The following is a 13,942-nucleotide window of genomic DNA, read 5'->3' on the forward strand; positions in this document are numbered from 1 at the left end:
TTGCTAAGAAGGAAATGACAAGTAAGGTTCATTGGGGACACTGCATGTCCTTTAAAATGATGGAAGTCTTAAACATTATTATTGTTCATTTTCTGATTGCCAACATTGTGTAATGCCGCTCACTGCAAAGGAGAAGACACTTTTGCCTCGAGGAACTTCCTATCTATTGTGAGACCTTCATTTACATTTTGAATGCATATGGGAACAGTGGAATATCAGCAACGAAAAAGTGGAACAATCAACTAATTTTAAGCCCCCCTGCTTAGAATGGTCTTCAGCTGAGTTTGAGAAACAAATAACAGTATGCTTTTTAAAGTTGTCAGAACACTGAGATTATTGGAATAAGGAATATCTCTGATTCCCCAGTGGTGCAGCCGAATTGTCCATATTATTTAACAAATAATAAAACAAAGTGAATTGCCTTGAAAACAGTTTTATCTTCATGCCCTAGTTCTGAACGCTTTCTATAGGAGTTGGGATACAGCAACAGAATTATAAGTGAGAGGGGCTTTGAGGGTTTTTCATGTGTGTATGTGTGTGCTAAACCTCTTCGTTTCTGTACAAATTGAGTGGAACACATTACGGCAAAGCACACTTTAAAATAGTGACATAGCTTGCACGACCTCTCCTTTTTGGCAACGATCCCAGAGGATAATTTATGACGAAAGGAGAGAGGGTCATGCATCCTTTAACTACATTCTAATTGGCACCCCAGGAAGTTCATATTGCAAACTAGAAACTGAACTTGCTTTAACGAGATATTCATAGTGAAATAATACATAAATAACAAACAACAACAAAAACCAGAACACTTTTGTGTGATGTGGTGGCAAGCTCAACGGATGGCCCATCGCTGAATGCTACCTCCCACCCTTGCACTGTAACCTGTCAGATGCTGTTATATAGGTGGGCTGCATTTTGCCAAGTGAATAGTAAGTTGCGGCTGCCTGCCGTGTTTGTGGCTTTAGTGTAACTTCTGAACAGAGCCCAAATGTGTAAAAACTGGGTGGTGATCCCATGCTAATTCTATTACCACTTATTTCTGTCATACGTGTGGAGGAAAAACTGAAAACACCATAGTAGAGTTCAACAGAGTTCCCCAAAATAGATCAGAGGCAATATTTCATCCAGCAGAGCTTTTACTTGTGCTTAAGGCAAATGTAGTTTAAAGGTTTATCAAATCCATGGCTCAGTCCATACAAAATCCAGTTGCAGCATTTATAAATTTAACTCATAATAAGGCTTAAAGGGGGGGGGGGAGGTAAAGGACCCCTAGCAGTTAAGTCCAGTCGCATACGACTCTGGGGTTGCGGTGCTCATCTCGCTCTATAGGCCGAGAGAGCTGTCGTTTATCCACATACAGTTTTCCTGGGTCATGTGGCCAGCATAACTAAGCCGCTTCTCGCGAACCAGAGCAGTGCACGGAAATGCCGTTTACCTTCCCGCTGGAGTGGTACCTATTAATCTACTTGCACTTTTTGGCGTGCTTTCGAACTGCTAGGTTGGCAGGAGCTGGGACTGAGCAACGGGAGCTCACCCCGTCGCAGAGATTCGAACCGCGACCTTCTGATCAGCAAGCTCAAGAGGCTTAGACCACAGCGCCACCCGCGTCCCTAATAAGACTAAACCTTAGCACTAAGCATCCTATATACAGAATCACGAGGCCAGAAGGGAGAAAGAGAAAGTAAAACCCAGGCTCCTTCTGGCCTATATTTATAGTCAGTGGGACTCTGCAGAATAGAGATAAGAGAACGAGCGTATTTTTCACCCTATAGGACGCACTTTTTCCCCTCCAAAAATGAAGGGGAAACCTGGGTGCGTCCTATGGGGTGAATGCAGGCTTTCGCTGAAGCTTGGAGAGCGAGAGGGGCTGGTGCACACCGACCCCTCTCGCTCTCCAGGCTTCAGGAAGACATCCGCAGGGAACTCCCGCAGGGCTGTCTAGGCTGCGGATAGCAGCCTGCTTCCCGGAGCGCCGGGCGTGCTGAAAGCAGAGCGCCCGGTGCTTCGGGAACACATCCGCAGCCTAGGCAGCCCTGCGGGAGTTCCCGCAGGGCTGCCTAGGCTGCGGATAGCAGCCTGCCACCCAGCGCGAGGGGCGCCCTGAAGCAGAGCGCCCCTCGCGCCGGGCAGACATCTGCAGCGTGGGGAGCCCTGCAGGAGTTCCCCGCAGGGCTCCCCACGCTGTGGATAGCAGCCTGCCACCCGGCGGGCAGGGCGCGCTGAAGCAGAGTGCCCCGCGCACCGGGCAGACATCGGCCAGCCCCACAAGCTCGGGGAACAGCAGGGAGGCGCACCGCCGCCATCCCGCTGTTCCTCGACCTGGTTCGGTTTCCCCGACCTGGTTTGGGGGGGGGGAATAAAGGGGAAAAAATTCTCATAGGAAATGACCACTGGGGTTCCAAGGTGCTGCACACAGCTTTTTGCAAGCATTGATGATCAGCTGCTTGCAACCACCTTTTGGGCCCAAATTTGTCTTTATCTGGATGGCATTTGATGTTATATATGCCAGGTCTAGGACAGGTGAGTGTGCCTTGGTCAGCTGAAGCTGCCTGGCAGGCCTAAAGTCCCCTAACACTGCCTTGAAGGCAAATGTCCAGAGCTGGCCCACCAATGAGGTGTGATGAAACACCAGCCTCAGGTGGCAGAAGTGCAAGACCCCAGCCCACCACTTCCACCACCTTGCAGGATGTTCCCATCTCTCGCCAATTTCGGCCAGAGGAGAGTGGATGTGGGAAGCGCTACAAGTGGCTGAGAAGAGACCTAGAGAAGTTGCTGCTAAGAGAAGCAACCCATTATCTTTTTTCATTTTTCATTTTTATTATATTTTTATTATTTATTATATTTTATATTTTATTATTAATTTATTTTATTATTTTTATTAAAAGTATTCCAAAACATTTAATATCATATACAAAAAAAATCAACATAAATTTCTTTTCGACTTCCCACCCCTCCTTTCCCAATGTTTGTTTTTTACTTCTTTTTATTAGCTGTTTTACAATACATGTGTTCTTATAATGTAAACTTCACTATCATGAGTTATTTCAGTAATCCATTGCCTATTATCGATGGCAGTGCTTCGGCCACCAAGCACTGCTAGATGATGATGATGATGATATTTATGCATAACCCGCTTTCCCCCCTTACTGGATTTTAGGCAACTTACAGATAAAAAACAAGAAGCACTAAAAACATAGAAAAAACAACCATTAAGAAACAATTAAACATGGAGAGAACTAAAACTATACTTATATAAACTCGCTTAAAAACTTACATATAATTACAATCAAACAGCAAGAGACCAGCCCTTTATTTCAAAGCAGTCAATTCACCAAAGCCAGTTGGAAAAAGAAAGTCTTCTCCTACTGACAGAAGAACAGCAAGGAGGGAGCCAGTCTGGCTTTTCTAGCAAGGGAGTTCCAAAGTCTGGGAGCAGCCACTAAGAAGTTCCTGTCACGCAGCCCCATTAAGCATGTCTGTGAGGGAGGCGGAACTGAGAGAAGGGCCTCCCCAAAGAGCTCAAAACCCAGGCAGGTTGGTAGGAGGGAATACGGCTTTCAGACGGCTTGCACCTGAGCCGTTTAGACTGTTGAATAGTGGAAGAGATGGACAAAGGACACAGCTCTGTTGGATTCACAGCTCTTTATTGCAGCAGTTAGAACTGCTCCTCGAATCAAACTGACTGCAGCCTAGCTGGCTGCTTTATATAATACTAAGTAACTTGAAACAGTAGCAACTCACAACTAGCTAACCAATCAGGAGTGACAGTTTTCAATCCTTCATTTACATACTGGTGGCCCTGAGTGAGAACGGCAACTAATCTTAATACATAACACACACACACACACACACACACACACACACACACACACACACAGCCTTTTAGTCTTTAGGGAAACCAATGGAGGGGAAAAAGGGTGTACATCAACCACAAAATTTGGTTTGGATCTCATTTTTTCTGCTTTTTCCTGTTCCATGTGGTGAGCAACTAAAGCTACAGATTGAACAATCTGGCCACACAGGTTTGGCATGAACACTTTGTGACCTGGACTGACAATATGGCTGCCAGGGTAGACTCAGAATTCCCTGGGTGTGTTTTCTAAGCAGTAGCCTTGCAGTTTCACTTTACATGACATTAAATTGCACCTTCAGGCTTGCCAGCTTGAGCCACAGACTCTCAATAGGAACTGCAGCCTAAAAGAACCCTGTTGGCTCAGGCATGTCCAAAGGGCGTTTTGGGGGCCTAATCCGGTCGGTTTAATTCGGCTCCTGTGGCAGTTTATTTCCTGGGGTAAAATCCTACAAAAAAGCTCAACAACTTCAACCCTAAAAACAGCTCAACAACTTTGGGGTAAAATCATAAAAAAGCCAACTTCAATCCTAAAAAAAAAGGTTGGCCTTCTGGTTGGCCCTCACTTCATCAAATCTGGCCCTCTTTGAAAAAAAGTTTGGACACAATTGCAATAAGCCAATCCGGTCCACCATTACATTCTCGCCGTGGCCAACCAGATGCCTATGAGTAGCCTGCAAGCCGGACCCGGGTGCAACAGCCCTCTTCCCAATTGCAAACTCCTGAGGGCAGCCAGTTCCTGCTGAAAACAAGGTTTACAATCGGCACCAATCGGCTGATCCATGCCAACTGCAAAGCCTGCTAGGATCTGCTGTACTATTGCCCAACTTTGTTCTCTAGATCACTAATGCGCTCAGATGCCTGATTGTCCACTGGGCCCTTTGCAGGGTGGACCTGGAAGGGGCAGCCTGAAGGGTTTTGACATCCCTGCGTGGTTGCAGTGATTCCCTTGAGTAACTCACATATTCTTTGGTCTTCTTCAGGAGGTCGGAAAGATCTCGTAGCGCTTCCTCCCCTTCTTTCCCACGGCAACAGCTGTCAGTTGATGCTTCCGTCGGTCCTCACTGGATCTTTTGGGTGCGCTGCCAGCGGTATGTGACACTGTAGAACATGTTGAGATGCTGAGGGGAGAAGAGGAATTATGGGGGTATTTGTGTAAATAGCATCTTCCCTTCTCTGTAAGAAAGGTTTGAAATGTCACATGGACAAGGCGGCGACAGCCCAGGCCCCCAGGGATCATAAGGAAGGAATAAAGCTCTGACAACATTATAGGGGGAAAAAATTAGACCACAATTTTATTAAACTTCCGAATGTAGGAAGACCTTGGCTTAGGCCTTGGGTGTGTATCCCTTCCAGCCCCACAGCCGGGGGGAACTGGGGCTCATCAGGGTAAATGGGATATGGGGGTGCTCTGTGAGACGTAAGTGTAGCAGGCAGCCTAGCCCATATCCCTGCACGCAGAGTAGTTCCCTGACAACCCTTCAATGTATGGCTAGTGACATCCATATATATAACCCCTTTAAGAGGGGACCCTGGAATCGCTACTACAGGGGGGTGAGTCACTACTTCATGCCCACGCCCCCATATAGGGGGGAAAAAGACTAAAGGATTCCACCCAAGGCCATAACCGTCAAAGTTGTGACAAATTGCTACGGGGAAGACAAAACCTGCCAATGCAGGAAAATCTCTTCCCGGTACTTTGACAGCAACCAGTCAAAGACCGTAGCAGCGCCCGCTAAAGAGGAAGAAAAAGTTAACCTGCAAACAAGAAACATTAAACAAAGGGAGGGGAGGGAGGGTGAATCTCCAGAGTTGACTGCCTGGCTGTTGTCGGCTCCACCCCCTATTTATAAATGGGGCTGGCCCCACCTCCCAGCAAGAAACTTGATTACTGAGGCTAGGCGTGAATTTCCAGAAATTAACACTGTCAGACCCTGTTTGCCAGTAAGCTCCGTGGGAACTGTAGCACCACGCGCGATCCTGCAAAGGGCACCCACAATGTAAAGTGGGAGTGTTCATTGTTTTAAGGATTTTATAGCATACTATTAATTTGTCTATTAACAGTATTTATTGTCTTCTCCTCACCGAACAGAACAGAGAAAACAACCAAAAACAGAAACACAAAGGAATATAAATAAAGAAAAAATGGCTGAACCTTGGTAGCCATAAATGAATCATTCTGTCCTAAGACAAGCAAGCAAAACTACAAGAGGGGAAAACGAAAACTCCCGATTGAATTTTGGCAGAAGCTGAACTTCCGTAGAACCGAAACAGGGCTGCTTGTGACAAATACAGATCAGAAGGGAAATGGCTGCCTTCTCACACCCACAGAGTGCATTTCTCCTAAGACATCCATTTTGTGTGCTATTAAGCCTACGCTTCACGTTTTTGAAAGCAGGTATCTTATGATGTATTTCTAAATATGCTAACATGTACATGGCGCAGGGTGGAGTGGAGAACCTATTTGCAAAATGGGGACATGTGAGCATCTCAAAGCAAATTTCTGTTTGCGTGTTGATCTGGGAAGCACAGATGAGGTAGGTCTGCATTAAAATGGAAACAAACTGATGGTCTCCACAGAGAGCTGATTCATTCATTCTTGTACCCCAAAAGGGCTCCCAAAGAGGCTTACGTGAAATCAAAAACAAGACACTCCCTACTTGCAGACTTACATTCTAATAAACAAACCAACACAGAGAAATACATCACACAAGGAAAAGGGGCAAGGAGGGCAAAGGAAAAAGAAACTGAAAAAATCAGGCCCCAATGTCTAGAAGTGCTGTTCCTATTTCCCCCACGGTGGTAGCCTGATGAAATGCCTGCCCCCAGATGACAGTTGAGGGAGAGGAGGCCTGATGGAGCTGGCCTGTCTTAGCGGATTGCAGAGCTCCGCCAGGCCTCCGGTCTCTCCCTGGTCTGCACTGGGAGAAGCCCTTCCATCAGACTGACTCCACGGTTTCCAACAGAACACTAAAATACAATTATCTATTAAACATTAAAAGCTTCCCTAAACAGGGGTGCCTTCAGATGTCTTCTAAAAGTCTGGCAATTGTTTTTCTCTTTGACATCTGGTGGGAGGGCGTTCCACAGGGCGGGTGCCACTACCGAGAAGGCCCTCCACCTGGTTCCCTGTAACTTTGCTTCTCACAGTGAGGCAACTGCCAGAAGGCCCTCAGCGCTGGACCTCAGTGTCCGGGCTGAACGATGGGGGGTGGAGACGCTTCTTTAGGTATACAGTGGTACCTCGGGTTAAGAGGTCTGTTCTGGAGGTCTGTTCTTAACCTGAAACTGTTCTTAATCTGAGGTACCACTTTAGCTAATGGGGCCTCCTGCTGCCATCGCACAATTTCTGTTCTCATCCTGAAGCAAAGTTCTTAACCCGTGGTACTATTTCTGGGTTAGCGGAGTCTGTAACCTGAAGCGTATGTAACCCGAGGTACCACTGTACTGGACCGAGGCCATTTATTTAGAAATTTAAGTTAACCCTCTCCTGGATTCACATATATATATATATAGAGAGAGAGAGAGAGAGAGAGAATAGAGAATGCTCTGTTGAAAATAATATTCAACTGACTACAATATGAAGACTAAGTTTTCCTTTACAGCATTTGTTCTCCCCTTCCATAAACTTGCCCAAAGCTCAGCACTTTCTCTGACCTCTGACAGCTCTTTGCCAAATTTGGTGATGCCATTATTTTTGTTCTAGGGTTCAAGTCCATTGGAAATGCCAACGTTCACTTACCTCCAGGAGTCTTTCAGATGCCATATTCTAATTCAAGTGAAGCAAGGGTCACTAAAGTAAAACCTCTGCAAAAGTCAACACACTGAGGATACAAGAATCTCAGTTCAAACGGTCACAGGCTCCGTTGCTGAGGAACAGCCCTTGGAGAAATGGAATGCACTCTGCCAAGATTCTAGGATAGTCAGTGTGCCACAGTGGTTAGAACAAATTTAATTCCATGCACTTCAAGGGTGGTATAAAGGTAAATGTAAAGGTACCCCCGACCGTTAGGTCAAGTCACAGATGACTCTGGGGTTGCACACTCATCTTGCTCTATAGGCCAAGGGAGCTGGCGTTTGTCCGCAGTTTTCTGGGTCATGTGGCTAGCATGACTAAGCCACTTCTGGTAAACCAGAGCAGCGCACGGAAATGCCGTTTATCTTTCCGCTGGAGCGGTACCTATTTATCTACTTGCACTTTGACGTGCTTTTGAACTGCTAGGTTGGCGGGAGCTGGGACCGAGCAACGGGAGCTCACCCCGTCGCAGAGATTCGAACTGCCGACCTTCTGATCAGCAAGCCCTAGGCTCTGTGGTTTAGACCACAGTGCCACCCGTAAATATTCTTGTAAATGTACAGTAGTAGCAGCAGCAGCAATAATAAGTTTAATTTAAATTTTAATTCTTTTTTTAAAATTCCCTGCTTTTCAGACAGATGTCTCCTAAAGCAGTTGACACTGATTTATTTTTTAAAAGGTGAGACAAGTCCTGTTCTCAGGTTTGGAAACTAAAAAATACAAGAAACCCAAATGGAAGGGATGTGGAGGACCAAGGCAGAGGAAGAACACATGTCACAAGGCCCAAGGAAAGGCTTGAGATACCCGCAGGCAAGTCATGACCTGGGGCCAAGCTGATCACAGTGAGGGTTTGCCAAGTGTGCCTTCCTATTAGCTCAGGCATAGGACAACTTGGCCCTCCAGATGTTTTGGGACTACAACTCCTATCACTCCTAGCTAACAGGACCAGTGGTCAGGGATGATGGGAATTGTAGTCCCAAAACATCTGGAGGGCCGAGTTTGCCTATGCCCGTATTAGCTCGTTTCTTCTGGCAGAAGTGTTGGGGGGCAGTGGCAGGGCATAAGGGGCATTGGCTGGCACATTCCTATTTGGGCTCAGGTGGCAAAAAGGGATGGGGCACCCCTATAAATGCTGGAATTTTGAAGGGGGTCCAAAAACTGACTGGAAGCCAGTTCCCCTAAACAATAGAGACATTCATTAGAGGGCTTCCATAGTAACCAATTACAAGCGATCTTTCGGAAGCAGGTTTCTGATGTGGAGGAAATTATATCTAGTCTGAATCAGGTTGCAGTCTTGAACTTCATTTGAGATGGATTTGTTTTTTTAAGGGCAATATTGATTATTTAAGGGCAATTGAAATACTTATACAACTGTAAAAAAAATATTGTAGAAAGAGAAGGGGGAAGTGGTGTGTGTGTGTTTTAAGGCAGTGCCACAGATCTGTTACGCTTGCTGTGGTTGAGGCAGGGAAGACCTTAGTTCAGACATGAGGAATAAACTTATTGCCTGGCCTTAGTCAGGATGTTTTCTCTGAAACTCAGTGTCCCTCATGGGTTAATAATATTGGCTTGATTTAGCATATTGTAGTAAGGGTCACTGAGAAAATGCACATAATGCAAAGCAATTTGAGTACCTAGGACAAGTGCTATAAAACCAAGTGATGATATTAAATCTGTCAGAATCTCAGCATTAAAACTTATGAATTATTGGATGATTTTATCTCACAAACGCCAGTCAAAAATGCAGAGGTAGACTTAGTTCTGGCCTCAGATCCACATGACTGGATTTGCATTATAGCATTGCTGTGCTGCTCTGGCTACAGACAGGCAGGCAGACAGTGGGTCAGATACTAATGTGACCCTAAGCCCCTGCCCCAAAGAGCTGCCAATCTGAAAAGACAGCATGCAAATGAAGGGTGGCATACAGAATACTACAAAAGATCAGTGAAGCAGGAAGTGATGGTTGGATTATATTTTGCATAAAACTGTTTGTTTGTTAAATAATCAGATAAAATGAAGTTAACTCTTAACTGACAGTAGAGCCTAATTAGAACAGTTGTAAATCACACTTTTCTCCCAAGAAACATTTCTAGTAAGCCAGAATTTGGTTTCATGGCCATTGCAGTTGAATATAAAAAAACCTGCTTTCCACAACAGCCTGAAGACATAAGGTAATGTAAGGTAAAGAATGTCTGATGAACACAGGAAAAAGTGGCAAATGACTTATAGGAGGTGGGGATGAAAAGAAGGGTCACTGTCCAGCTCAGAGTCAGGAATGCTTAAACCCATACAAATAAAGCAAGCTCTGTCTTAGAAACAGAACCATAGAATAGAGTTGGAAGGGACCCCAAGGGTCATCTAGTCCAACCCCCTGCAATGCAGGAATATCAGCTAAAGCATCCATGACAGGTGGCCACCCAACCTCTGCTTAAAAACCTCCAAGGAAGAAGAGTCCACAACCTCCTGAGGGAGTCAGATCCACTGTCCAACAACTCTTACCATCAGAAACTTTTTCCTGATGTTTAGTTGGAATCTCCTCTCTTGTAACTTGAAGCAACTACGGTAGTTTGGGTCTTACCCTCCAGAGCAGGAGAAAACAAGCTCGCTCCCTCTTCCACGTAACAGCCCTTGAGATATTTGAAGATGGTTTTCATATTTCCTCTCACCAACCTAGTGATAACAGAATAAATGATGTAAGGAGGGAGCTGTGGCCCAGGAAAAAGAGATAGTAAGGGAACACCTAGCTACTTCAAATAAATTCAGATCTCCAGGGCCTGATGAGTTGCATCCAAGTGTCCCAAAGGACCTTGCGGAAGCAATTTCAGAGCCTTTGTCTATGATCTTTGAGAATTCTTAGAGAACAGATGAGGACCCTGCAGACTGCGGGTGGGCAAATGTTGCCCCCATCTTCAAAAAGGGGGGGGGGAGGAAGACCCAGGTAACTACCGACCAGTGAGCTTGATATTGATACCAGGAAAGGTCCTAGAACAGATAATTCAACAGTAGGTCTGTGAGCATTTAGAAAAGGATACTGTGACTACTAAAACCCAGCATGTGTTTCTCAAAAATAAGACATGCCAGACCAATATGGCATTTTTTAAAAAAGGAATTGCAAACTTTGTGGATCAGAGAAATGCTGTGGACATAGTGTATCTTGATTTAAGCAAGGCTTTTGACAAAGTCCCCCATGATATTTTTGCAAGGAAGCTGGTAAAATGTGGATTGAACAAGGTAACTGTTGAGTGGATTTGTAGCTGGTTGTTAGACCAAACCCAAAGAGTATACATTAATGGTTCCTCACCATCCTGGGAATAAGTGACAAGTGGGGTGCGGCAGGGTTCTGTCACGGGCCTATTGTTGTTCAGCGTCTTCAAAAACAGCTTGGATGAAGGAACTGAGGGGAGGCTCATCAAATTTGCAGGTGACACCAAACTGGGAAGGGTAGCTAATGCTGTAGAATACATATTCAGAATTCAAAATGACCTGTTGCATCACACTGTTGACTCCTGTTAAGCTTGTGGTCCACCAAGACCCCTAGACCCTTTTTTACCTGCTAGCAAGCCAGGTGTCCCCCATTTAATATTTGTGCATCTGGTTCTTCCTACCTAAGTGCAAAACTTTACATTTGTCCCTATTGAAATTCATCTTGTTAGCTTGGACCCAGTTCCCCAATCTGTTACGGTCACTTTGAATTCCGATTCTCTCTCCTGTAGCATTAGCTATGACTTCCAGTTTGATGTCATCTGCAAAATTTGATGAGCGTCCACTCAATTCCTTCATCCAGTAAAGATACTGAACCACAACAGGCCCAGGACAGAACCCTGCGGCACCCCACTCGTCACTATTTCCCAGGATGATGAGGCCTGACTATGGCTAGGGAGATGTAGCTTGCAGGTGTTAGCCTGGAGTTTGAAAGAAATGTTAAAACAACTACTATTTTTTTTTTTAAAAAAAAAATGACAATGGAACACCTCGTAAGTTTTTTTAAAATATAGAAAATCAAATTTAATGGCAGTAATATCTTTGAAATGTCTATGATATTGCGAACAAGCTATGCTGTGTGTACGCTTGAAACTTTAGAAGAAGAAAACTAGAAATACCCCCCTTTTCTAGTTTCAAAAGATGGAGAATCTTAAAGACAGCATTTTCACAACAGCAGAGGGTACAGCAGCAAAAAGGAGGAAACGTTTTGTTTAGAAATGCTTCTTTTCCCAGGCAGCTGCTGAGCAGAGCTAGAAAAGACCAAAGGCACTTAATCATTTCAATGACAGTAAGCTCTTTGTTGCTTTATTTATTTACAAGTTTCAATTATTAATAGTGTGTGTTCCACAACTCTGTCTCTTCTCAAGCACATAGCAAAGTCTCTTTTGCTCTTCTTTTGCTTTGTGTTTTGCTTTTTTTGCTTTTTGTTTTTTTGCATATGTGCAGGGTTGAAGGATGGATTGATGCCTGTGTTTCCTTGAACATTTCCCTGCAAAAGTGTACCACTTTAGGGTGAGAACATTAAATGCTGTGCACTGTTTGGTGAAGCTAGCTTCTGAGGAAGACATGGTTGGAACTCCACTATACTGATAATTCCCAAAAGACACCCAATGAGCATCTTATGTTGAACACGCTGTCAGAGTGAGGATCATTTTGTAGTCAAAATAGGACCATTAGCCCAAAAGAGGGGAAGCCCCAAAGTATGTAGAACTACACAGTTACACAGCATCTCCTGACTGAAGGGGAAAACTCTGATAGCTGGTGAGAGGGATCTCCACTCAAAACAACCCAATGTGGACTGAGCTTGTTCAGTGGGTTGGAGAGGCAATGGGAACTGAGGCAGGGGGATGAAATTGGGTTCCTTGGAATATCCATATTCAGGAGGAGGAAACATTGTTTGGTACACCATGGGTCTCCAGAAAATCCATTTAAAACTTAGCTCGATGATAGAATTGTAGTCAGAGATGTTTCAAGGCTGCACTTGGACTACTGCAATGCACTCTATGTGGGGCTACCTTTGAAGGTGACCCGGAAACTGCAACTAATCCTGAATGCGGCAGCTAGACTGGTGACTGGGAGCGGCCGCCAAGACCACATAACACCGTTCGTGAGAGATCTGCATTGGCTCCCAGTACGTTTCTGAGCACAATTCAAAGTGTTGGTGCTGACCTTTAAAGCCCTAAATGGCCTTGGCCCAGTATACCTGAAGGAGCAGTTCCATCCCCATCGTTCAACCTGGACACTGAGATCCAGTGCTGAGGGCCTTCTGGCGGTTCCCTCACTGCAAGAAGCCAAGTTACAGGGAACCAGGCAGAGGGCCTTCTCGGTAGTGGCGCCCGCCCTGTGGAACAACCTCCCATCAGATGTCAAGGAAATAAACAACTACCTGACATTCAGAAGACATCTTTTTTTTTCTTTTTTCTTTTTTAAATCTTTTTATTGAGTTTCACTAATCACATACACACAAGAAAAAAAAATAGAAAAAAAACATAGATACATTAAAGGCACCAAAACAAAAAGGGAAAAAGAAAGGGTGAAAAATACAGAAAAATAAAAACTAATACATAATACACACTGTCTGACTTCCTTCCCTCCTGATTTCGGGTTTCTAATTTTAAAAGTTTCATTTTTACAGCTGGTATTGGTTATTAGTTCTTACATCGGAAGTTTTATAACAGTCCTGCTATAGTTGGTAGGTTTCTATGATTACCTTCAATATATGTCATAAATTTTACCCAGTCATCAATTAACTTTGTATTCTTTTGGTTTCTAATTCTCTGCGTCATTTTTGCCAATTCAGCAAAATCGAATAATTTCGTTTGCCATTCCCTCATCGTTGGAGTATTTATGCTTTTCCAATTTTGGGCAATTAACATTCTGGCCGCTGCTGTTGAATATTGAAATAAAATTTTATCTTCTTTCCTAATTTCTTCTCCAATAATACCTAGTAGGAAGGCCTCTGGTTTTTTAGGGAATGTGTATCTAAATATTTTTTTTAACTCATTATATATCATATCCCAAAATTTCTTTATTTCCTCACATGCCCACCACATATGTATGAAATTGCCCTCTTTTGTTTTACATCTCCAGCAAGCCTTATTTCCATTCTTATATATCCTACTTAGTTTTTCTGGTGTTATATACCATCTATATATCATCTTCTCTAGGTTTTCTCTGATTGCAGCACTCGCCGTAAATTTTATTCCCTCATTCCACAATTTTGTCCATTTTTCATATTCTATGTTATGCCCCAAGTCTATTGCCCATTTAACCATAACTTCTTTGATTTCTTCATCTTTTGTATTCCAATC

General features: G+C 44.2%; 1 long non-coding RNA gene across 4 annotated transcripts in view; it reads right to left on the minus strand.

The window, feature by feature from the left end:
• The window catches only part of LOC310844103, a 129,877-nt gene that overhangs the window by 82,100 nt on the left and 33,835 nt on the right, over positions 1-13,942 (minus strand). For all 4 annotated transcript variants that reach the window (XR_014563933.1, XR_014563934.1, XR_014563935.1 and 1 more), the window contains exon 3: positions 4,816-4,974. This is a non-coding gene — a long non-coding RNA (uncharacterized lncRNA). The remainder of the gene's footprint in view (positions 1-4,815; positions 4,975-13,942) is intronic.

This window comes from Podarcis gaigeae, assembly GCF_964106915.1.
Source record: "Podarcis gaigeae genome assembly, chromosome: 4".
Taxonomy (NCBI): Eukaryota; Metazoa; Chordata; class Lepidosauria; order Squamata; family Lacertidae; genus Podarcis; species Podarcis gaigeae.